Here is a 26,264-nt window from a genome sequence, read left to right as displayed (position 1 = left end):
AAAGAAAGAAAGAAAGAAAGAAAGAAAGAAAGAAAGAAAGAAAGAAAAGAAAGGTTAAAAATAAAAGTTTCAGCATAACTTTAATGCCTACAATTTTCTGTGAAATTTCTCAGAAAGTCCACTAGAAAATTGCAAGGTATTTGTTCTTTCACCTTATAAAAAAGAGAAATGCTAGCAGTAATTAGGTTTGTTTGCTGTGTTACTATTGCAAGCATTATATGGGAAAGTCTGTCAAATCAGAAGAGACCAGCCATTTGCTTATGTTAAATTTGTGTATAATTGTTGTTAATATATATATTTTACAAATGGTATGTTTTCACAAATTCATAAGAATTCCCTGGAGATGTGTCAGTGTTATTGCTGGCTATACTATGTTTCACCTGCAGAAACACAAATCAAAATTCTTCCAAAATATTCTCTACCTTGAAAGAGAACCATGGTCTCCTTAATTCTGGTATTTTGGATTACACTAACAAGTAAACCACAGCCATTAAATCTCTGTCATCTACAATGAGATCTTAATTTAGTACTTTCATGAAGGCTCTGGTAGATGCTTTAGGTTAGAGTTGTGTCTTCAAACAAGGATAGTCTCAGAGCTTTTGGGAAATGATTGCATCAGACACTTCAAACTTTTAATACTTCAAGAATGAATTCTCCAAAAAAGGCTTCTGAGCTCACATCAGCAATAAAACTTTTACACTGTTATCAGTGGACTGACGCTTTTCAGAACTCATTTTAGTATAGAAGCAGACACTGCTAACCAAAGATCCATCAGATGAAGGCTCAAGTACCTAAGAGTGAACAAGCTGATGAGGGACATTTTATTGTGATTATCTGTCTGGAATATGGTTGATGTTTTAATGACATCCTTTTCTGGATATAAAAGAATACCTTTTCTCTTTCTACTTAAATGATCTTGAACCCACAGCTAGGCTTTTATAAACTAAAATTAAATATTTTAAAATTATATCTGATTCTCACTGATCTCCAGAATTTCTTACTAAATCTTCTTACTTTTTATTGTATTGGTAATATAGTTATTTATTTATGGCCAATAAGAATCTGTCCTACATTTACCAGGACATAATTGAGAGAATAAATTGTACAACAAATACACTATCTGGAATTTCATATTTGAGAATTATGCTCATTGAATTTTTTCTTAAGTAGGCTCCACGCCCAGCACAGAGCCCTATGCAGGGCTTGAATTCAGGACCCTTAGATCAAGACCTGAGCTGAGATCAAGAGACAGATGCTTAACTGACTGAGCCACCCAGGTGCCCCAGGACAAGGCACTCGTAAGAAAATAAGATTAGTTTATGTTTAGAGCCAATGCCAACAAAATCCTTTCAGGAAAATTGACCTGGTACCTGGTTTACCTGGTACCTGGTCTGAAATGCACAGAGACAGAGATTTTTAAAAAAAAGTCACTTCATGGTAAACCATGAATATTAGCAAATTTGGAGGCATTGCAAAAGGAGGCAACCATCAAAATTTAAATTATAGCTGGGAAAATCTAGTGGAGTTTCTTGGGCTTAGTATTCTTGCCTTGGGAAAGTAAATTATACAGGCTTTTAAAAATGTGAGATTCCTTATAAAAACTTCCAGAGAGAATTTATGGCTTTAGTAATCTCACTATCTTAATTTTATTACCTTAAGGAATAATCTTCAAGAGTTTACGATCAGAATAGGGGAATTGGTCAAGAAAACTTGTGAGACTTTGAAAGAGGCATAAAACATCACTGGAAATTATGCTCAGAGCACAGCTCCAGATTATGTCCAACTTTAGTTGTGTTTGAGTCATTTTATAATTTGGTAAATTGTTGAAAACAAAGAGTAATGCAAATAATTCATATCCATGCAAAGACAAACAGATTTCATCCAGTGGTGTACAATTAATTGTTGCCCTGTAGATACTGATCAGATTTACATCAATTCGTAAATTCATTTCAGCACTCCTCAACACACAAATACATACATATATGTGTGTGTATAATGTGTTCTTTGAAATCTCTTTTGAACTAGTTATATCTTACTAATTCCCTCATTAATTAATTAAATTGAATCTTAAAGAGGCAGCCATTAAAAAATAAACAATTTTAGAGCTCATTTATCCAGATGACAGTGGGAGGCAGGAGGGAATGGGGTGTATTTTCAGAAGATAAAATAATATGTGTAAAACCCCTACAGCAGGAGAGAGCAAGATCTAATTCAAGAAACTGGAAGAAGGGCAGGTACTTGGGGCAAATAGTATGAGATAAGGCTGGAGAGGGTAGGCAGGATTCTAGAATGTTGAAAACTGCAGGCCTATTTAAGAATTCCTATTTTTATCTCAAAAGAAATGAGATAAATCCATTAAAGTGCTCTAAGGTGGACATGGGGAGATGGATTTTTAGATACTTAGATTTTATTTCAAAAAGATGGCCTGTACTATGGAAAATGGACTGGAGAGGAGACTGTTAAAGCAGGCTGCTAGTGAATAAGTCAGATATTATAGAAGCTTGAAAAAAAGTGGTGATAGTGGAGATAGAGAGAAATGGATTAATTTGAGATATATTTCTAAAGAAAACAACCTAAATATCCATCAATGGATGAATGGATAAAGAAAATGTGGTACATATAAGCAATGGAATATTATTTAGCCATAGATAATGGGGGGGGCAAAATTGGTGGTCAAAAGATACAAAATTCCAGTTATAAAATAAATAAGTCATGTGAATGTAATGTACAGTACGGTAACTATATTTAATAATACTGTGTTGTATATTTGAAAGTTGCTAAACAGCATATTTTAAAAGTTCTCATAAAAAAATATTGTAACTATGTAGGATGATGGATGTTAACTAGTCTTACTATGGTAATCATTTCATAAAATGTACAAATATTGAATTATTATGTGGTACACCTTAAATTAATATAATGTTATATGTCAATGATATCTCAATAAAAAACCTAAAAATTATCCACTCATTATTAATTTTTCTAGTTTTGATATTAATATACTTAAATGTTCTTTACAAAATAACCCACTGATAAATGAGGAAAATTCTATAATTTCAGATATATATAAACACATGTAGATATACATTATTTAATTTACTTTTGGATGTGCATTTGATTTAATATTAGTTTGTTCGACAGAGTAGGGACAGGGAAAAGAGAGATAAAAAACAACTGGCAAATTACCAATGACAGGAAGCATTTGTTGGCAATATTTTTTTTTAAAGTAGGCTCCATGCCCAGCATGGCGCCCAATGTAGGGCTTGAACTCACAACCCTGAGATGGAGACCTGAACTGAGATCAAGAGTCGGAGGCTCAACCGACTGAGCCACCCAGGCACCGGGCAACGGTTTTAAGAAAAACGATTGAGGCATTTACAAGATTTTTCATCAACCAGCAGAAAATATACAAGTTTATTAGAATATAGATATGATATGAATTGTCTTATTATTTTCTTTTTTTTTAAGATTTATTTATTTGAGAAAAAGAGAGAGAGAGTATGGGGAGGGAGGGGCAGAGGGAGAGGGAGACAGAAACGCAAGCAGACTCACCTCACGACCCTGAGCCAAAACCAAGAGTCCGACACTTAACCGACTGCACCACCCAGGCGCCCCGTCTTATTATGCTCTAAGGAGTGTGTGTGTGTGTGATGTGTGTGTGTGTGTGTGTGTGTGTGTGTGAGTGACAGAGAGAGAGAGCTGAGGGGAGTTGAGTGGGGATATGGTGTTGACATTAGTGGGACTTCCAGTCAGTCATGGAGATAGAAAACAGGCTCCAGTTTCCTGTGATTGAAAAAGGTGGGGTTGGGAAAGTTGTACTTCTGAGTCATGAACACAGCATTAACCATCGCAAAGGAGCTTGAAATAGAAATGCAGCTGGCATCTTCACTCACATCTACCACCAACACTTTGATTAACTATTAAAAATACTGAAGAACTCACAGATGTATTTATTTTAGAAGGATAAATCCTGAGAACAATTTCATCCTCCGTATGTAGAAAATATTTTCATTCCAGTTTCTATTATCTCTGAATAAGGGACAGAGATACTTTAGTATCTCAGAGTAAGGCTGGGTAGGGAGGGACAGGTAGGGGGCTATATAACCAGGCTCATAGGAATCCCAGATGTGGAGAAATGTTATATACAAGATATTAACCAGAGGGAAGGAAACATAACAAATCTACCTTGTTTGTTCTAAATATAGATGAGATATTTTCATAATATTTATAAATCCACCTTCTTTGTCTTAAATGTTATAGACAATCAGACTAAATCCAAATTGAGAGGTATTAGGTCTGGATTCTTGAAATATCAATGTTATTAATTTAGAAAATGCCAGGAATCAGTAAATGCAATGTGTGATTCTCAATTGCATCTTTGAATAAAAACAAAACAAAAAATTTGAAAATACAAAGAAACAACAAAAACTATTACAAAGGACACGATTAGATACTGGGAGGAAATTGAGTATAGGATGCATCTTAGAAAACATAATTGAATCAATGGTAAATTTCCTATTTCAATATATGTGGTTATGTATAAGAATATTCTTGTCCTGAGGAGATGCATGCTAAGGTACTTTTGAAATGACATGATAGAGTGAAAGGAAGATCCACATGGCAAAATGTTAACATTCCGGTGAAGAGTTCTTTCAACTTTCCTGTGGGTTTGAAATTTCTTGAGTCCTAACTTGGGAAAATAAAATAATTAAAAGCCCATGAGAGACTATGGACTCTGAGAAACAAACTGAGGGTTCTAGAGGGGAGGGGGGTGAGGGGATAGGTTAGCCTGGTGATGGGTATTAAAGAGGGCACGTACTGCATATGTATAGCACTGGGTGTTATACTCGAACAATGAACCATGGAACACTACATCAAAAACTAATGAGGTAATGTATGGTGAGTAACATAACATGAAAAAAAAAAAAAACAACACATTTTTTTTTTTTTTTTTTTTGGTGCATAGTTGTTTTTAAATAAAAATCAGCACCAGGTGATTTTATACAGTTTTACATACATTGTTTACTTAAAAATAAACCTGAAAGTTAGGTGCTCCTTTATAGGTGAAGCAATAGAAGCTCAAGGGAAGCCAAAACTCTAAGTCAGTTCTACATTTCCAGACTCCAATGCCACCCGACTGTATGCTTTTCAGAAGGAAGGCTACAAGTTGGCAATGATCTTCACAAGCATTTCCTCCACCCTCCCCAGACCCAGCTTACAGAAACTCTTACTCAAGAATTGTACTTCTAAAAGCCAGAGAATGACTGCCCTTAAAGAAAGAAAATTTGGTTTCATATCTCTGTCTTTTCCTAATTCCTAAATCATCATTTTTACTATTTCAAAAAACAGCATTCCTCAAGCCCTTTTTACATAAACAATCAACGTCTTTCAACATCTGACTCGGTTCCTCCCAGAATTTTTAAGAGCATTTTTCCTTAAGTCCTCAACTTCAGGTTTCCTAGTGAGTGTATCTACTAAAATATCAAACAACTCTTTTTCCAGTTTAAACTTCTCTGTGGCCTACCTAATTGATTTCTCGAACGCAGCTAACAGCCACGTAACCTCTTGTGCCCACCCTGCAGTTATTATTGTGTTATCCATATAGGTCTCCCCTAGGGGGCTGCTCCACCGCTGCTAACATTAGACCCCACTATTCTCTTTCCCAAGGCTTTGCTGTAAAGAGCCACTGGTGCTGCAGAAGTCAGCACTGTGCAGCCCGCTGCCAGAATGCCTTGTTGCTGCTTTTTTTTCTCACCATTTTGTAAATTCTACTATAAAACTGATATATGTACAATCATCACTTTTTTTTTACTATTTTCAGCATGATGCTATGTATGTGTGTTTCTTCCTCTTTTTTTTTTTCTTTTTCTTTTAGTACTTATTTTGAAATCGGTTTCTGAAATACAAAGCAGAACACAAGTCATTTTCTAAATTTACTTTCCCCCTATTTTTTTTTAAACAGAAGAATCAGCTTGAATATTACATAATTTTAGAATTCAAGAATATCTACATTTATCTGAAGACCAGGTCAAATAGGTTCATTCTAAGTCAATGTGGATGGACTGTTGGATGTATGGGTATGAGGATAGGGAGCACCTTAAAGGAAAAGAGAGCAGAGCTGGCCCCAAAACAAAAGCTGTGTCCTCCAAGAATGACTCAGAGTACAGAAGTGATACGGCTCACCCCTATCTCCCCTGGCCCATCTCCTGGGAACTCAGGCCTGACTCCTGAGAGAGAGGTAGAGTAAATGAATAAGACTCGTTTCTCTAGAATTCCAATGAACACTGAGAGTGCTATTTCAGCCCTCATAGAAGTGCTAATGGCTGAAACAAAGTTGACGATGGCCAATGAGCGAGATACAGATGATGACAACGGCAGCTGGTAGCGGCTACTCTGGAGATGGCATATTCTCTTCAGGACAAAAAAATGTGTGCTATTGGCCAAGGTATCCATCATCCGGGCCTCAAGCAACAGCAGCCTTCATTTGGCTTCTATGAACTTAAGCAGCAGCAGTGGAAACATATGTAGATACTGATGTGATTCCTTTAGTTACTGGGAGTTAATGGAAGCATTGTCACAATGGGCCAGTAGAGGAAAAAAGAAAGAAAAGAAAAGAAAAGAAAAGAAAAGAAAAGAAAAGAAAAGAAAGAAAAGAAAAGAAAAGAAAAGAAAAGAGAAAAGAAAAGGAAAAGAAAAGAGAAAAGAAAGAAAAGAAAAGAAAAGAAAAGGAAAGGAAAGGAAAGGAAAGGAAAGGAAAGGAAAGGAAAGGAAAGGAAAGGAAAGGAAAGGAAAGGAAAGGAAAAGAAAAGAGAAAAGAAAAGAAAAGAAAAGAAAAGAAAAAAAAAAACAACATTCCACATGCTGGCAGGAAGAGCAGTTCCTAGAGTAACATACGAATCCCTGTGGACAACCCAACAATTAATTTAGAGACAATGAGAACTTCCAGAGTCCCTGTATGTTGGGTGGAGGCCCAGGGGTGGGGTGGGGGCAGTCTGACAGAGAAATAGTATGGTTGACTCCAATTCTCATCCTATTATTTCCTCAAGTTGGGATACCTACAGGTATAAATGTTAAGCTCTTTTACCAGAAAAGGAAAAACAAAAACATTTTTTCATGGGTGCCTGACACCATGCTGTGTTAGCTTATAATTTCTTCTCAACTAAGACCTGGCATCACACCTTCCTGTGGAGAAATTCTTAGAAATAGCACAAAATGAAACCAATCATCAAACAACTGAGATCCTGGAGATTTGGGGATAAGAGAAGAAAATATAGAACACAATAAGGACAAAATTTGCTGTGAACTGATGAATTTGGTTTTAGATACAGACCAACTGTAATGGCACCGTGCTATTTATTAGTGTATTACATAATTAGGCAAATGAGGCAGAGACCTATGAAATGGAAGATGCTACTTGAAAAGAAGGAAAAAAGTATTCCCAGTGTCTACAGCTAGGAAGAGATGACTCATTGCCGAAATAATAAGTAGCTCCATTCCATAGGCAATAAAATCTCCCCAGGCATCAGTTCACATCAAGAGCTTCCTAGTGATGCAATGACCAGGCGTCTGCCCTCAATACCCCAAAAGACTACCAGAAACATGGGCTCGTGAAACAAAGAGAAGATCAGCAAATGGAGAAGAACGCTACCTCGACACAGGAGAACAGTATCTGTAAGGCTTTTGTGCATAGCCTTGAATGATTCCAGGGTATGTCTTGAAGACAGGGAATAAATGGGATGGTCAGGGTTTATGACATGAGAGCTTTGGATCACAGACACTGAAACCTGGGTACTGATGAATAAATAAGCTGTCAGTCTTGAAAAGTAAGCTGCTTAATTGGTTCACACTACAGGTTTCCTCCTCTATTTGAAAGTAGAGAGTTCCTATGAAATCTTTTGTAGCAAATACTCCAGAAAATGGAGAGTATTCCCTCACTTTCTGAAAATTTGCCTCACACCATTTCACTTTTATGAAAGACCTACATTAGTGCCTGTTTTTGTTAATGGAAAGAAATCTGAAGAGGATTTTTGTTTTTACAAAAAAAGCCATTTCCATACTAATGTAAGTTCCTCCCTAAGAACATAATGTACTTCCCCCATTTATTCGGTTTTCTTTTAAAACTTTAAGGATATTTTATCATTTTTTAAATTGAAAAATTGCACTTTTGTTTTCATATTTATTTTATACATTGAGGTTTTTTAGAGATTTCATTTTTTTGGTTTTGCTATTTATTTGACACAGAGAGAGAACACAAGCAGGGGGAGAGGGAGAGGGAGAAGCAGGCTTCCTGCCGAGCAGGGAGCCTGATGCGGGGCTCGATCCTAGGACCCTGGGATCATGACCTGAGCTGAAGGCAGATGCTTAACGATTGAGCCACCCAGGCGCCCCAGAAAAAGGACTTTCAATCTAATACTCTGAATCCAATTTACCTAAGGAAACTAAGGGTTACTTCTTTTTCAGACACTTCTTTGCTTGGATGCCCTAGATGTGGCAGTGACTAAGTTTCTCAATGCCCTTACTTCTTACAGCATGGCCTAAGGATGTGATAGATAGCATCAAAATCACCTGAGATTTTGCTAAAACTGTAGGATCTGGGCCCCATTGCAGAGTGACAGAATTAGGATCTGCCCGTTGACAGAAACCCAAGGTGACTTTTATACACATAGAGCTCTGAGGAACTCTTTGTTATTCAGCAATAGCATCTGTCAAGCTTTTCTGTCTCAAGGTTCTAGCTCTCCCCAAGGTCCGGAAACACCAGTCCCTGCCCCGCCACTTCCAGCCCAGCGATAGCAACAGCTTCTCACTCTCATTATTCCCTGCATTCCTGTTCCCCCATTCTCTGGGGATTCCTTTAACCCTACTCATCTATCTCCTTCGATAATCTCCTTAAAACCCCTCTACTGGATACTTTTAATTTCCTTCCAAGAATCTGATCACTTTATGATGAGTAGGGCTTGGCGATAGGGATAGCTGGCAGAATGTTCCCTTTGTTACATTCTTTCTGAGGCCTTTACATTTGGAGTTCATAAAATTCCACTTTATCCATTCTCCCATACTTAGTCTCTCACAACTGGTCAAGTTATTCTGAACCCTAATGTGGCTTGGTAGGATTCTCTCCTAGTTTTTGTCACTTTCAAGTCACCACAGAATTATGTAGTATGGACTGAAATTGTAGTACAGCATAGACATTCCCCTTCAGAGACAACCTTCTGGCAGATATGTTAGAATTTGTCATATGTACGTTTTTGTTTTGATAAAATATCTTACTTGATCCTAATAATAAACTCGTAGATTCTGTGAAGGATGAGAAAACTCAGAGGGGAAGTTACATAACTTACCCAAGATTGCACAGTTGGTAGCTAGCAACTACCAAGATTTCAGAGGCCATTCTCTTAACAGTAATTGCACATTGCCAGCCTACACATTTGTCTGCTGACTACCTCCAGGTAAATGTTTTCAGATGAAGTCCGCTAATTTCTGAGCAAAGACATTATTGTTCATTGTTGAAAATACATGAAATTCCTAATCATTCTACTAGTTTGCACTATAATCAAACAGTCACCAACCTTATGTTCAAACCAGACATTCATTCTGCTAGAAGTTCATTTCTCTCTTCAATGGACATATACTCTGCTAAGGACACTAAAGGCAATCCTGGATAGCCGTAAATATCACTGTAGATCAACCCTAGTTTGCCCCCCAGAAAACAAGTCCTCAACATGTCCTCTGGATGCGGGGGGATTGTAGAATATCAGAGTAACATCATAACTCATTCATTCATCCTGGTCTTCCCATCCGTCTCACTGCAGTTTCCTGTTAGAGCACCAGCTCTTCTAGGTGCGCACAAGATCTTTACATTTTTATAATCCTGGTAGTATCATGTCTCCTAAGGTAGAATTAAACCACAGGTTTAGTTTTTTTTGTTGTTGTTGATTTTGGTGGTGGGGGGGTGTTGAAGGAGTACTGTTTAGTTAGGATCCCAGATCAGTCAGAATCAGTGCTCTCTATTTCTGGAGTTTTCTGTTATTAAAGTATCATGTTCAACCATAAACCCCAATGCAAGAAGCTGTAATTACGCATCACCAATGACATTGCCTAAGAAGACATCGCCTAAGAAGACATCCTTATCTACCCCAGTTTACACTTTGCATTTTTTCACATTTTGATATAAAACATTTGAATTCCTTTTGAGTATGAGACACTGCTAAGTGCTTTCACATGGATTTCCACATTTAAACCTAATTACAACTTGTGAAGTAGATTTTATTACTCTTTTCATTTCACAAAGGTGGAAATTGAGGGTTTTTAATGCATGAGTACAGAGCCTATGTGATTGGCAAAGAATTTAAAATTTAGACAATGCAATGATGTAGACAAACAGGAACTCAAATATACTTCTACTGAGTATAAATGCACAGCTAATATAGAGAACTATTTAGTAATATTCAGGAAAGTTGAAGATGTACCTACTTTATTATGTGACAAGTTCACTACTATTGATACATTCAGAGAAACTCTGACATCTACCCATGTATGGGATTGTCTACTGCTGTAGTCACAGTAAAACAGAAATAACTTCAAGTCTCAAACAAGGTACATACATAAGTTATGCATACATACAGAATACTATAGGTACTTTTATGACACCTTATTTAGAGTATGACACTTGCAAAACTTTAACATATATTACTTGTTCCTAACTATATATGTAGTAAAATATTAAAATATTGAATATGGGATGATGTTCACCTCTGAGAGGAGAGGAAGCGGAGTGAATACATGAGATATGTAAATGGATTTCAACTGTTATTAGAGGTGAGTGGTGGGTACTCATGTTCTGTTAAGTCAGTTTATATTCTCTTCTCTAATTTTAATACAAACAAAAGATAGAGAAGTAGTACAAAGTGCCAAAGTACAATGTATATATATATAGATGTATACATTATATACATCTATATATATATAATATATATAATGAGATACCATTAAAAAATACAATGGCACAGACACAATTGGGGAAATCTGAACACCAGTGTGTTATACCAGTATCAAATTCCTGATTGCAATATGTTGTTATAATTTTGTAAGAAGTTAACATTAAGGGAAACTGGATAAAGTGTATTTGGGATTTTGCTGTGTAATTTCTTAAAAATGCATGTGAATTTACAATTTTATCAATAATTTCAATTAAAAAACAAAAATAGTAAAAACACATTTAAAATTGTGATGTTCCACAAATACACCTAAGATATCATTACCTTTTACTATACATTCAAAGAATAAATAAATACATTCATAGGGATCAAGATTTGCAACAACTGTCATCCACAAAGTGTTGCTTTTGCTTTTCATGTTAATGTTTTCTAATATTAAGCACCACTTTTGTTCCATGGAGATAGTATGTGTGTGAGGCTTGCCTACAGAAAACAAAATGGGAAAATGCATAGGAAAGTCACCAAAAAAAAAAAAAAAATTATCTGCCTTCTGAGATCTTCAGAGGTAAACTTGACCCTTACTTAATTCATTAAACAAAAAGAACATATACTAGCCCTCAATCTGTATATGTGAATAAACAAAACATCATTGTCAATATTAATAAAGTTTATACTGAGTCTGCACCCAACGATTTAAATACAAAAGTTGATAGCCAAACAGAATATTTCAAACCTGGTCATATGCCAACTCATAATAATCTTTGGAGCCTGTGAAAAATGCAGAATCACAGTCAAGACTCAAAATTTCTGAATTGGAATCTCTCAGGATGGGGCTGAGTAATCTCCATTTATATAAAATTTCTACATAGTGTTGCTATACAACAGAAACCTCAGAACCACTCCTGTGAATATTTGAATTATCTCTGCTGGCTATGACAATTTACAAAATTAATTCAACTGTAATGAGCACTTCATATATATTTCACACTTTAAAATTGAAAAATCCATTCCCCTTTAATCCGATAGGTTATTTTGTGTCTAACTGGATATAGATGAGGACCTATGTGTGGCCATGGAAGACCATTAAAGCTACTATGATGTTTAGCCCCTAGGTGAACTTAAGAAAAATTCAAGGGACAACAGGGTTTGAAAAAACAAAAAAACAAAAAAAAGTTCATTCATCGCTTTTCATCTTTATGAGAAAAACACATACACACACAAAAAAACAAAAACTTTTGTTTCATTTGTATTAGTACAAAATATTATGCATGTAAAAAAAATCATTCTGTATGAGATACATCATTTTGTTCCTAGTAATGTCTGGTTCATGATCAAGTTCAATATATATATAACTAAATAAATGAGATCTCTGAAGCATAATATGCTAGGTAGACAGATCTTAGAAGATATTTTCTAAAGTACCTTTGAACCAAGGCCTTGGAATAATTAGGTTTTCCTACTGGCAATCACACTAATAATCTGAGGGAGATGTCTAATTTCAGTGTCTTTCCACATCCCCAAACTATTTTGAGATCACCTGATTTTACCCTGTATCCAAAGCTGTCTTGCTGGGCTAATGGAGAGTCATGTGGTACACATCAGGGGGTAGTTAAATATGGTTGCTCCTGCTGCTTCTCTCATTGCCCAATTACCTGACTGACTCTTCGAAGTTATAGCTCATGGAATCCTGGAACTGGGCACACCAGGGCACTTGATCAGACAAACACGATTTCCCGGACCCAGAAGTCACATCGCAGCTCTAGCTCAAACCAAAGACCTGCCAAACTCCTGGGATGAGTTAGCCTAGAGGATTTTAAATAGCTTCAGGAAATGCAAAACTTCCTGTCGATTTGAATAGTTCCTGTCACTTTTTAGAACACCTGGCACTCAAATATTTAAATGACAATTCCAGTTTTAATTTCAAGGAACCTAACAATAAGCTCTTTCTACTCCCATAGTACTTTAAGTCTGACTTTTCTTTAATTTTCTGAAAATGCAGATTTGGGAAATGAAATTAGCAATGCAAGGTGAACCTAGTGTGAATTTTACTGAAGATTATGCAAATGCAGGAAATTATAATTCTATCAGGATGTCATTACATGTGTCTACTTAGACACACATTTTCTGCTATGTTTAAGTTAAACAAAACACTAAATGACTATGTAGTATGACATCTCATTAATATGTTTCCATTCACATCTGTGCCTTTAGTATAAAAAAACAACTGCTTCAGTGATAAGAGATTAGGTCCTTTAATTAGAAACAAATGACAAATCACTGTTAACCCCATGTGATGCTTTCTAAAAATTCCATCAAATATTCCTCTTAAAACATTATTAAACACAAGTTCCCCAGATCTACTTCCTAGAAAGTGCCATTTAACAAAACCCAGGCAGGATGTTAATACTGGGGCCGAATTACAGGTTGCCAAAGCATTTCCTGTGAGGGGATTGACAGGGGATCATTTTGTTATGGGGCCACCTCCAGTGTGTTGTGACAACCACTCATTACACCTCTGAGCACAGCACTCAGCTGTAGGTTCTACAAGATGCAAATAGCTCCAAATGCGTTCAATTTAGACCGAGTGGATAATGTATCATTCACTTCTCTAAGGTAGAAGCTTTTAATTTTCCAAGAACAAGGAAGAGAAGAACACTGCAGTTTCTGGAAATAAAGATTTAGTTAACCAACTACTCCTGAGAAATGGAGTCACAATAGCAATATCTGTTACATTACAAATAAAAACACTTCACCTGCCTTGTTTCCCCCTGGCCCAAACCAAAATACCAAGTGGTCAAGTGAGCATCACCTCTCAATAAATATAATTAACCACTTATGAGCTCAATGTCAAAAACTAGTAACCTCTAAGTGATGGTAGGTTTTTCTCTTACAAAAGGAACTGCTTACAAAGCTACTATAGTTAATTATTATAATACTCAAAAAGTGTTTAAAACACATTTTGATATGGAAAAAAATATCATGGAAAGCTTTTCACAGTTGGACTTTAATATTTTAGTGTGCTAGCTTTTATACACCTCTGTGATTTTACTCCCACTGTTCTATGACTGACTTTAGTAAGTGTTGCTAACAATGGAATGCAGCAAGTCCCTACTACCAGCTATTTAGAAGAGACGTATGCTAATATGGATTGGAAAAAGTCAATAAGCCCATTTAAGAGCCCTGTGTTTAACAAAGCCACAGGAGAAGCCAGGGAGCTACAAAACAGGACTGTGTGAAAAGAGGGCTGTTTTCTGCTATGAGAACATTAGTGAGCAGAACGCTCTCTGCTCTAAATTGTCAGCATCACTCTAGCCGTGATTACTAAAATCTGGATGTTGACGTCCTTTGTTTTGAGCACTCTACAAAGAATTTAATTAAAGAAAATTTGTTATTCTTTATTCCTAAAATTAAGCTTTAAAGATTATTTTCCAGTAAGGACAGTTTGAGTGTATACTATATATATTTATACTGTAAATATACTTAAATATACTTATATTTATATTCATAGACAGAGGAGAGAATAGTTTGAGATGTGATCTCAGGAAACACTGGTAGGAGAGAGCAAAACTGGCACAAGGAACAGAAGGCAGTCACTAAAGTATGCATTATGAAGCAAGATGTCTACTTTTGCTGAGAAACTCTGGGGCTTGGTGAACATGTACCTCGGGCCCATGGGGCAAGGTAGCCTGGCATTGACAGACTTACTTCTATCAGTCATTGGCTGGCTGCTCTTCCTAGAGTAGAATAATTCTCCAACAGTTAGATAGTTCAGTTAAAAAAAAAATCAAAAGACAGGGACTGTTGGATTTATACTACTGTCCCCCCCTTCTTTAGAACTCTCCGTCTATTTGGGCTGCTGTAACAAAATACTATAGATGGGGTGGCTTCCAAACAACAGATACTCCTTTCTCATAGTTCTGAAGGCTGTCAAGTCCAAGATCAAGGTGCCAGCAGATTCAACGTCTATAAACTCGTTTCCTGGTTTATAAACAGCCGTCTTCTTGCTGTGACCACACACAAAGGAAGGGGCAAAGGAGCTCTCTGCAGCATTTTTAGGTACTAGTCTCCTTCATGGGGGCTCCACCCTCATGATTTAATCATCTCTCAAAGGCCCCATCTCCTAATTCCATCACACTGGGGGTTAGGATTTCAATATAAAAGTGTTAAGGCATCACAGACATTTAGTCTACAGCAGTAATGGAATGCATAATTTTTATTTAGTCATGGAGCTTTCTGGACAAATATATTCCCCAGTCACTTCTGACCATGTTTTATCTAATGAGATATAATTGTCAAAACTGACCTCCATGCTTCAGAGCCAAAATATAACATGAAGACAGAGTTTGGGATAAAGAGGGACAATAGCTTTGTTGCTTTGTAGGGCAAAGGAGGCTACAGCAGGCTGTGGCCTTCAGAAAACTGCAAGCCTGCCTGAGGGGCTTGGGGGTTTACAGAGAAATACAGGATCTAGCTGGTTTTGTATGTACTTGTTGCCAGCCTCCTTTGTCAAGGCTTTAGGGTGCTACAGGATTCCTGAAACAAAAGGCTAAGAAGGGAGGAGGGGAGATTTGCGGAAGAGAGGATAAAGGTTACATTAAAATTGAGCTTCCATGCATTAGTGCAACCATTTCTGATTTTTGTTCAACTTTATGCTTTTAAGTGGTTTCATAATCAGAAGTGTTTGTGCAACTTCTGAGCACTGGTCTTAAAGGGAAGAATTTCTCTTTCTTCGATTTGGCTTCCTTTGTACTAGCTGGAATGGGGACCTAAAGGCTGGAGCTCTAGCAATCATCTTGGACCATGAGGATAAAATTTTCTGATAAGAAGAACTACATTCCAGAAAATTTATCTCTATACTTCCTTTAAATGTAAAAGAAATACATTTATATCAGAGTATTTTCTTTAAGCTTTATAGGTTCTTTTTTTTTCTAAGTTTAATGTACAAGAGAAAAACCCAGGAGTAACCAAAATACTTGAGAAGGGAACTGTGACCTACCAGGTTTTAACAGTTCTATAAAACTGTTAATTAAGAGAGTTCAATATTGATGCAGGTTTAAAAAATTGAACAAAATTGTTAATACATAAACTCAAACACTATATATGCATTTGTATATATTTGTGTATATATATATATATGCACACACATATGTACATATATGTGTACATATGTACACACATAATGTAATAAGGCTGCAATTGCAAATCACTGATAGAAATAATGCAAAATGGAAAAATGCAAATAAACCCCTACCTCTAAAAATCTACTCTAGATGAATCAAAAACTGACATGTAGAAGGACTATTTTATTTTATATATATATTCATTTTATATATCTATATGTTATTAATATGTATTTATATTAATAAAATATATTTAAAATATATTTGTATATAATATATAATATTTATAAATATATGTATATGCAATATACTATAATATATATTATGTTAGTATATTTTTATTATTTATTATGTATTTATAATTTATAATTTATTTTATATTTTATTATAAATATAATATATATATGGTGTACTTATGACCTTGAGCTAATTTCTAAACAAGATGCAAAACCCAATAATTATAGATAAGCATTTCTATTTATCAAAATTTACATAAATAAATATTTTTTAAATGAGCAGATATTTGCCATACCAAACAATAAGGATTAGTACCCAGGTCACTCTTCTATATTAATAAAAAAATAATTCCACCCATTAGGAAAATTGGTAAAAATATAAAAAAGACATTTCATGGAAAAGGAAAAAGTAATCAATAAATATATGGAAAGGTGCTTAATGTCATTAATCAAAGATATGCAAATTAAAACTACAATAACAAACCACATTATCAAAAGTTTAAAAGTTGGACCAATCAAACAAGTGGAAGTGTAAATTGAAACTACCATTTTGGAAAACAATGTGCAAAACCTAGTAAAGTGGAAGAATGATATGCTTGGTTCTTTTTAATTTATTGCTATATATGTATCATAAAGGAATTCTTGCTCAGTGTACTAGAAGACATGTTTAAGAATGTTCATAGCAGGGGCACCTGGGTGGCTCAGTCATTAAGCGTCTGCCTTCAGCCCATGTCATGATCTCAGGGTCCTGGGATCGAGCCCCGCATCAGGCTCCCTGCTCGGTGGGAAGCCTGCTTCTCCCTCTCCCACTCCCCTTGCTTGTCCTCTCTCTTTCACTGTGTGTCTCTCTGTCAAATAAATGACTACAATCTTTTAAAAAAGAAAGGATGTTCATAGTGGTATTTTTAAATAGCAAGGAAGAGGAAACCATCAACAGGATAATAGATAACTATTGCTGCAGTCATACCATAAAATATTATAGAGAAACAGATAAACTATAGTCACATACAGCAACATATATAAATCTCTAAATATAATACTGGGCAAGAAGAAATAGCAAAAGAATACATATAGTATGATTCTATTTATTTAATGTTCAAAAAAAAAACAACAAAAGAAACCCCCCAAAAAACCCAGATTTCCACTTCTGCCCATAAATTATTAACTGCAATCATTCCATCATAAAAACTAGAAACAGGGGTGCCTGGGTGGCTCAGTTGGTTGAGCGACTGCCTTCGGCTCAGGTCATGATCCTGGAGTCCCGGGATCGAGTCCCGCATCGGGCTCCCTGCTCAGCGGGGGGTCTGCTTCTCCCTCTGACCCTCTTCCTGCTCGTGCTGTCTCTCATTCTCTCTCTCTCAAATAAATAAAATCTTTAAAAAAAACAAAAAAACAAAACTAGAAACAGTATAAAATATATGGAACTCTTTCCACAGATATTTGACAAGAGCCTGCAAAGAACTATGATTCTTTAGGAAAAGGCAACAAACAAGGTGAACCATACAAATATCCCAGGTTACTAACAAGATTCAGCTTTCAGACCATATCACAGAAGGAGAAAACCAAACAGAACCTGGTAGTCTCACGGAGGTGAGGAAACAGATCTAGGATTCAGAGAGGCTGAGAAGAAAAAGTTACAGAGAAAAATATTGAAAATAATGAAACTAAAGAGCAGCAGATCTCCTGAAATGTTCAGAAGAATCTCATTGAGTGTCTTTGGCTCTGAACTAATCTGGACATGTGTGGTATAAAACCCCACAAGACTAAGATAGACCTAGTGATTCTTGGCACCAAAGAAAGGCTAGGAACACTTCTATCACTAGACAGAATGGTGAAACCTCATCAAAAAATTAAACATTGGCTAGAATCCTTAGAAGCATTTTCCACTAACAGTTAAATTAGCTCCAGAATAAATGCTGCACTATCCTTTCCCTAGTAAAGCTTAAAAAAGAAGCTTCGAAAGGATCACACTGATCCATTAATAAGTTAACTGCATGCAAAAACAAAACTTAACACTCTTTAAAGGACTATTACAAACTTCAGCATTCAACAATATAATTTTTGAATGCCTGGCATCTAAAAAAATATTACTAGGCATATGAAGAAGCAGGAGAAAAAAAAACAGTTAATAAAAACAGACCCAGAAATTAGAGAGAGGATAGAATAAGGAGACAAGAATCTTAACCACTACCATAAAGGTTATAAGAAGATGTAAAGGACAATATGGATATAAAGAGGAAAGAGAATAAAGATACAAAACACTCAACTAAAGATGAAAATAAATATATTAAATAGAAAACCCACTGGATGGGATTAACAGAAGTTTAGATGCTGCAGAAGGAAAGAGTAAATCTGAAGTTGCCATAATCATAGAAATTATTCAAAATGAAACAGAGGAAACCAAACACTGAAAAACAATAAATGAGGCATTAGAGATCTGTAAGGGCTGTGCGGGTTTTCTATTGCTGCAATACAAATTATCACAAGTGTAGTGGCTTAAACAACATGAATTCATTATCTTAAAATTCTATGGATTAGAAGTAAAACAGTGGTCTCACTGAGCTACAATTAAGATGTAGGCAGGGCTACATTCCTCTAAAGGCTTTAGAGTAGAATCTGTTTCCTTGCCTTTTCTATTTTCTAGAAGTCACCCACATTCCTTGGCTTGTGGCCTCTTTCTTCTATTTTTAAGCTATCAACAGTGGGTTGAGCACTCATGTCATATCTTTCTGACCCTCTTTAATGGTCATATCTTTTTCTTTGACCACAGCCAAGAAAGGTTCTCTGTTATTAAGGATCTATGTGAAATCTGGCCCACTCAGGTAATACAGGACAATCTTTCCATCTTGATGTCCTGAACACAATCATATCTGCAGTCCCTTTTACCATGTAAGGTAACATATTCAAAGGTTCCAAGGATAAGGATGAGATCATGGCAGGGCAACATTATTCTGAGAACCACAGGATCCAAAAAGAAGTCATTTAATACATGTATAACTGGGGTTCCAGGAGGACAAATGGAAGATAAAGGATATTTGAAGAAATAATCATCATAATTTTTTTAAATTTGATGAAAACCAGAAATCTGCATATCCAAAAATCTCATCAAAATTCAGGTAGAATAAATAAAAAGAAAACCATCTAAAGACATATCAAAAATCAAATTCCTATGTACAGTGACAAAGAGAAAATCTTAAAAACATCCAGAGAAAAAAGAAACATTATATACACATGACAAAGATAAAAAATAACAGCAAACTTGTTTTCTGAAACTGCCTGGCTAAACGTAATGGAGTAACATATTTAAATACTGTGGAATGAACAATTGTCAAACTAGAATTCTATACTTAACATAACTATCAAAAATGAAGACAAAATGATTTCTTTTTCAGAAAATAAAAGCTGAGGGAATTCATCACCAGCTTACTGAACTATAAGAAATGTTTAAATTGAATTCTTCCAGGGAGCCTGGGTGGCTCAGTTGGTTAAGCGACTGCCTTCGGCTCAGGTCATGATCCTGGAGTCCCGGGATCGAGTCCCGCATCAGGCTCCCTGCTCGGCAGGGAGTCTGCTTCTCCCTCTGACCCTCTTCCCTCTCATGCTCTCTGTCTCTCATTCTCTCTCTCTCAAATAAATAAAATCTTTTAAAAAAAAATTAAAAAAAATAAAGGGAATTCTTCCAGCAAAAGGAAAATGATACCAGATGGAAATGTGAATCTACATAAGAAATGAGGACCACACATGGCAAATAAGTGGTAACACATGCAAAACACTTTCTTTCATTTTAACCACTGTGAAAGATAATTAACTATTTAAATTAAAAAATAAATAAAAGCAATGTATTTTAAGTTTTATAACATCTATAGGTAAATATGTTATATGACAAAAACACAAAAGAGAGGAGAAATAAAAGGGAGGTACACTGTTGAAAGTTCTTACACCCTTTGTGAAGTGATATGATAGTAATGGTACGATAGTTTAAAAGAAAAAATTGAGAATTGGTCTTGTCATATTTAGGGTACCACTGAAACCAAACAAGGAGGCATAGACAATAATCCAATAGTGGAGATAATATGTAATCATAAAACACTCAAATAATCCAAAAGAAGGAAATGTAAGAAAGAATATATTATATAAATAGAAATCAAGTAACTAAATGGTAGATTTAAATATTACCATATCAACAAATGCATTAAATGAAAATTATTTAAATATTTCAAATAAAGGACAGAAATTTTCAGATTAAATAAAAAAAGAGACTAAGCTATATAGCTATATACAAAGTTTATAAAACATATATACAAAGATGAACTTAATACTAATATTTGTTAAAAATAACAGGTTGGAAAAAACATACCGCATAACCACTAGTCAGAAGAAAGCTGAAAAGTCTATCATAATATTAGAAAAGTAAGTTTCAAGCAAAAATTATTAACAATAGTAAAGAACTTATCATAATGAAAAAGGGATCAATTCATAAAAAAGACATAACAGTCCTACTTGTGTATGCATTTCAATATCAGTCAAAAAAAAAAGAATAAAAACTGATAAAACACAAGAACTATAATTGACAATTATAGTTTGAAATTTCAGCACTCTTTTCCCAGGAAGTGGTAGAACATGCAGTCAAAAACCAAGTAATAATAGAGAAACTCTGTACAATGCATCAATCAATTTGACATCATTGACATTTTAGAACACTAAACCCACAACAGCAGAATATACATCATTAACAAGTAAACATTGAATATTGAGAAAGATAAACCATATTCTGGGACATAAAGCAAGGCATATAATGTATGCTCTCTGATCACACTGAGTACAAAAAGAAAAAGAAAAAGAAAAAGGAAGGGAAGGGAAGGAAAGGAAACTTTTAAAATCAATTTTTTTAAAGATTTTATTTATTTATTTGTCAGAGAGAGAGCACAAGCAGGGGGAGCAGCAGACTCCCTGTCAAGCCAGGAGCCTGATGCGGGACTTGATCCCAGGACCCCCGGGATCATGACCCAAGCTGAAGGCAGACGCTTAACTGACTGAGCCACCCAGGCATCCCTAAAATCAATTTTAAAAAGATGCCATGACAATCCACAAATATATGGCAATTGTATAATGTACTTCTAAACAAACCAAGTGTTGAATAAGGAAGTTAAATATTTTAAATTAAAATAAAAACATAATATATCAAAATGAGCAGATTGAATTAAAACAATTAGTTTGCTCGGGCTGCCTTAAGTACCACAGACTAAGTGGCTTAAAGTATTTTCGCACAGTTTTAGAGGCTAGAAGTCTGAGATCAAGGGACTGACAGAGTTGGTTTTCTTTCAAGGCCTCTCTCTTTGGTTTTTGGATGGCCATCTTCATGTTCATGTGGTCTGCCCTCAGTGCATGTCTACCACTCTGACACCAATTAACACTGTATGATTTTTTTCCCCTACCACCAAGCAATTCTTGGAGACCAACTAACTTGTCCTACAATTCAACAAAATTCTGACACTACCTAGAGATAGTGTCAGATCCCATAAGGTAAGGGCTCAATCCGAGAAGACCGCCCCCTCCTTCCTCCCTCTCTTCAGAAACCAATTGCAAGTCCAGGCTGTCACATATGCTTCTGACAGACTGGCTATAGACGGGAAGTTTCAGTGATCCCCCTCCTTAGGTTTCATTAATCTCCTAGATCAGCTCACATTACTCAGAGAAACATTTTACTAACTAGATTACCAGTTTATTATAAAAGGATACAATTCAGGAATAGCCAGATATAAGAGATACGTAGGGAATGTATGAGAAAAGAATAAGGAGCTTCCCATACTTTCTCTGGATATGCTACTCTCCCTAAATTTCCACATGTTCACAAACTCAGAAGCTCTCCAAACCCTGATTTTGGGGGTTTTATAGAAGTTTCATTACATACACATGATTGACTAATCATTGGCCATTGGTGATTGAACTCAATCTCTAGCCTCTCTCTCCTCCTTGGATGTCAGGAAGGTGAGACTTAAAGTTCCAACCCTTTCATACCATGGTTGGCACCCCTACTAACCAGCCCCCATCCTTAGTTTTTTTCCAAAAATCACCTCACAAAGGAATCCTTTATCACTCTCATCACAGGAAATTTTAAGAATTTTATTACTTTTATTTTTATTTTTTTAAAGATTTTATTTATTTATTTGAGAGAGAGAATGAGATAGAGAGAGAGCATGAGACAGGGGAGGGTCAGAGGGAGAAGCAGACTCCCTGCTGAGAAGGGAGCCCAATGCGGGACTCGATCCCGGGACTCCAGGATCATGACCTGAGCCGAAGGCAGTCGCTTAACCAACTGAGCCACCCAGGCACCCCAGGAAATTTTAAGAATTTTAGGAGCTCTGTGCCAGGAATAGGAATGAAGACCAAATATATATTCTTATTATAAATCACAATATCACAATGTCTATGTTCTAATTTCCTCTTCTTATTAGGGCATATTTTGTTGGATTTGGGTCTACCCATATGATTTCATTTTATGTTAATAACCACTTTAAAGGCCCCATCTCCAAATACAGTCACATTCTAAAGTACTGGGGTTTAGAATTTCTACATATGAATTGTGCAGGGATGGTAGTGGGGACATATTAAACCCCTAACACAATGCTTACATTAAAAAAGGAGAACTTCTAAAAGCAACAATCTGAGCTTCCATTTTAAGAAATTAGGAAAGAGGGGCGCCTGGGTGGCTCAGTCGTTGAGCGTCTGCCTTCGGCTCGGGTCATGATCCCGGGGTCCTGGGATCGAGCCCCGCATCAGGCTCTCTGCCCTGCAGGAAGCCTGCTTCTCCCTCTCCCACTCCACCTGCTTGTGTTCCCTCTCTCCCTGTGTCTCTCTCTGTCAAATAAATAAATAAAATCTTAAAAAAAAAAAAAAGAAATTAGGAAAGAAAGAGCATACTAAAAATAAAGTAAGCAGGTTGCCTTTTAGTTTTGTTATTTGTTTCTTTTGCTGTGCAGAAGCATTTTATCTTGAAGTCCCAATAGTTCATTTTTGCTTTTGTTTCTCTTGCCTGCAGAGATTTATCTAGTAAGAAGTTTCTATGGCCAGTGTCAAAGAGGTTGTTGCCTATGTTCTCCTCTAGGATTTTGATCGTTTCCTAAAAGGCAACCTTTGGAATGGGAGAAGATATTTGCAAATGACATATCTGATAAAGGATTAGTATCTAAGTAATTTGAATAGCCATATAGACAGATCAATTGACAGATATTTTATTGAAGTACAGTTGACATACAATATTATGTTAGTTTCAGGTGTACAACATAGTAATTTGACACTTATATACATTACAAAACAACCACCATGTTATCATCTGTCACCATAGAGTTATTACAATATTATTGACAATATTTCCTAAGTTGTACTTTACATGTCCATGACTATTTTATAACTAGAAATTTATACTTCTTAATCTCCTTTAACTATTTCACATATCCACTTACTCCCCAAATCCCCTCTGACAACCACCAGCTTGATATCTGTATTTATGAATCTGTTCCTGTTTTGTTTTGTTTTATCATTTGTTTTGTTTTTTTAAATTCTATATATAAGCAAAATTATATGGTATTTGTCTTTTTCAGTCTGATTATTTCACTTAGCATAATATACTCTATGCCCATCCATGTTGTGGCAAATGGCAAGATTTTACCCTTTTTAATGCTGAGTAATATTCCCTTGTATATTTTCTCTTTTTTTTTAAAGATTTTATTTATTTCAGAGAGAGACAGCATGAAAGAGAGAGACAGCACAAGCAGGGGGGAGGGACAGAGGGAGAGGGAGAAGCAGACTCCCCACTGAGTAGGGAGCCCAATGCAGGACTCGATCTCCGGACCCTGAGATCATGACCTGAGCCAATGACAGACTCTTAACTGACTGAGCCACCCAGGCACCCCTCCCTTGTATATTTATACACCACATCTTCTTTATGCATTCATCTACTGGTGGACATCTAGGTTGCTTCCATATCTTGGCTATTACAAATAATGCAATGAACATAGAGGTGCATAGATCTTGTTAACTTAATGTTTTCATATTCTTCAGATAAATACCCAGAAATGGATTTGCTAGATCCTGTAGTATTTCTATTTGAGGAACCTCCATACTGTTTTCCATAGTGGCTGAACCAATTTACATTCCTACCAACAATGCACAAGGGTTCCCTTTTCTCCACAACCTTGTCAATATTTGTTATTTCTTGTCTTTTTGATAATAGCCATTCTGAGTAGTGTGAGATGATACCTCATTGAGGTTTTGATTGGCATTTCCCTGATGATTAGTGATGCTGAACATCTTTTCATCTGTCTGCTGTCCATCCGTATGTCTCCCTTAGAAAAATGTCTATTCAGATCCCCTACCCACTTTTTAATTCACTCCCTCCCCTCCCTTCTCTTCCTTTCAGTATTGAGTTGTAGGAGCTCTTTATATATTCTGGATATATCATATGCAAATATCTTCTGCCATTCAGTAGGTGGCCTTTTCATTTTGTTAATGGTTTCCTTCTCTGTGCAAAAGATTTTTCAGTTTGCTACAGTCGCACTTGTTTATTTTTGCTTTTGTTGCTCTTGCCTAAGAAAGACATATCCACTGTCTAAGACTGATAGTCAAAAGTTCACTGCCTATGATTTCTTCTAGGAGTTTTATGATTTCAAGTCTCACATTCAAGTCTATGATCCATTTTGAGTCTATTTTTGTATATGGTATGAGAACATGGTCCAATTTCATTCTTTTGCATATAGCTATTTTTCCAACACCATTTATCGAAGAAACTGTCTTTTTCCCATTGTATAGTCTTGCCATCTTTGTCATAGATTAATTGAACACGTAAGCATGGTTTATTTCTAGGTTCTCTATTCTGTCCACATTGATCTATGTGTCTGTTTTTTGGTTTTTTGTTTGTCTGTTTTTTGCCAGTACCATACTGTTTTGATTACTACAGTTTTGTAGTATATCTTGAAATCTGGGAGATTTGTTCTTTCTCAAGATTGCTTTGGTTATTTGGGGTCTTCTGTGCTTCCACACAAATTTTAGGATTCCTTATTCTGAGAAAGATGTTATTGGTATTTTGATAGGAGTTGCACTGAATCTGTAGATTGCTTTGTGTAGTATGGGTATTTTAATAATATTAATTCTTCCAATCCACGAGCATGATATATCTTTCCATTTGCGTCATCTTCAATTTCTTTCATCAATGTCTTATAGTTTTTAGAGTTCAGGTCTTTTACCTCTTTGGTTAAATTTATTCTTTGGTATTTTATTCTTTCTGATGTTATTGTAAATGGAACTGATTTTTTCTTTAATTTGTCTTTCTGATAGTTCATTATTAGTGTATAGAAACCTAAATAATTTCTGTATATTAATCTTTTTTATCCTTCAACTTTAGCAAATCTATTTATTAATTATTTTCATGGAGTCTTCAAGGCTTTTTATATGTATTATCATGTCATCTGCAAATAGTGACAGTTTTACTCCTTCCTTACAAATTTGTATGCTTTTTTTAATTTGTTTTTCTTGTTTGACTGCTGTGGTGAGGACTTCCAGTACTATGTTTAATAAAAGTGGTGAGAGTAGACATCCTTGTCTTGCTCCTGATCTCATAGGAAAAGTTTTCAGCTTTTCACCATTGAAAATATGATGTTAGCTGAGGGTTTGTCATATATGGCCTTTATCATGTTGAGGTACATTCCCTCTATACCCACTTTGTTGAGAGTTTTTATCATAAATGGATGTTAAATTTTGTCGCATTTTTTTTTTATCTCTTGAGATGATCATCTGATTTTTTCCTTCACTTTGTTAATGTGGTATGTCACATTGATTCATTTGCAGATATTGAACCATTCTTGCATCCCTAGAATAACTCTCACTTGATTGTGGTATATGATCCTTTAATATATTGTTGAATTCATTTGGCTAATATTTTATTCAGGATTTTTGCATCTATGTTCATCAGGGATACT

Source organism: Mirounga leonina, unplaced genomic scaffold, assembly GCF_011800145.1.
Source record: "Mirounga leonina isolate KUSES-001 unplaced genomic scaffold, KU_Mleo_1.0 Mir_151, whole genome shotgun sequence".
NCBI lineage: Eukaryota > Metazoa > Chordata > Mammalia > Carnivora > Phocidae > Mirounga > Mirounga leonina.
Note: the sequence above shows the minus strand (reverse complement) of the source record.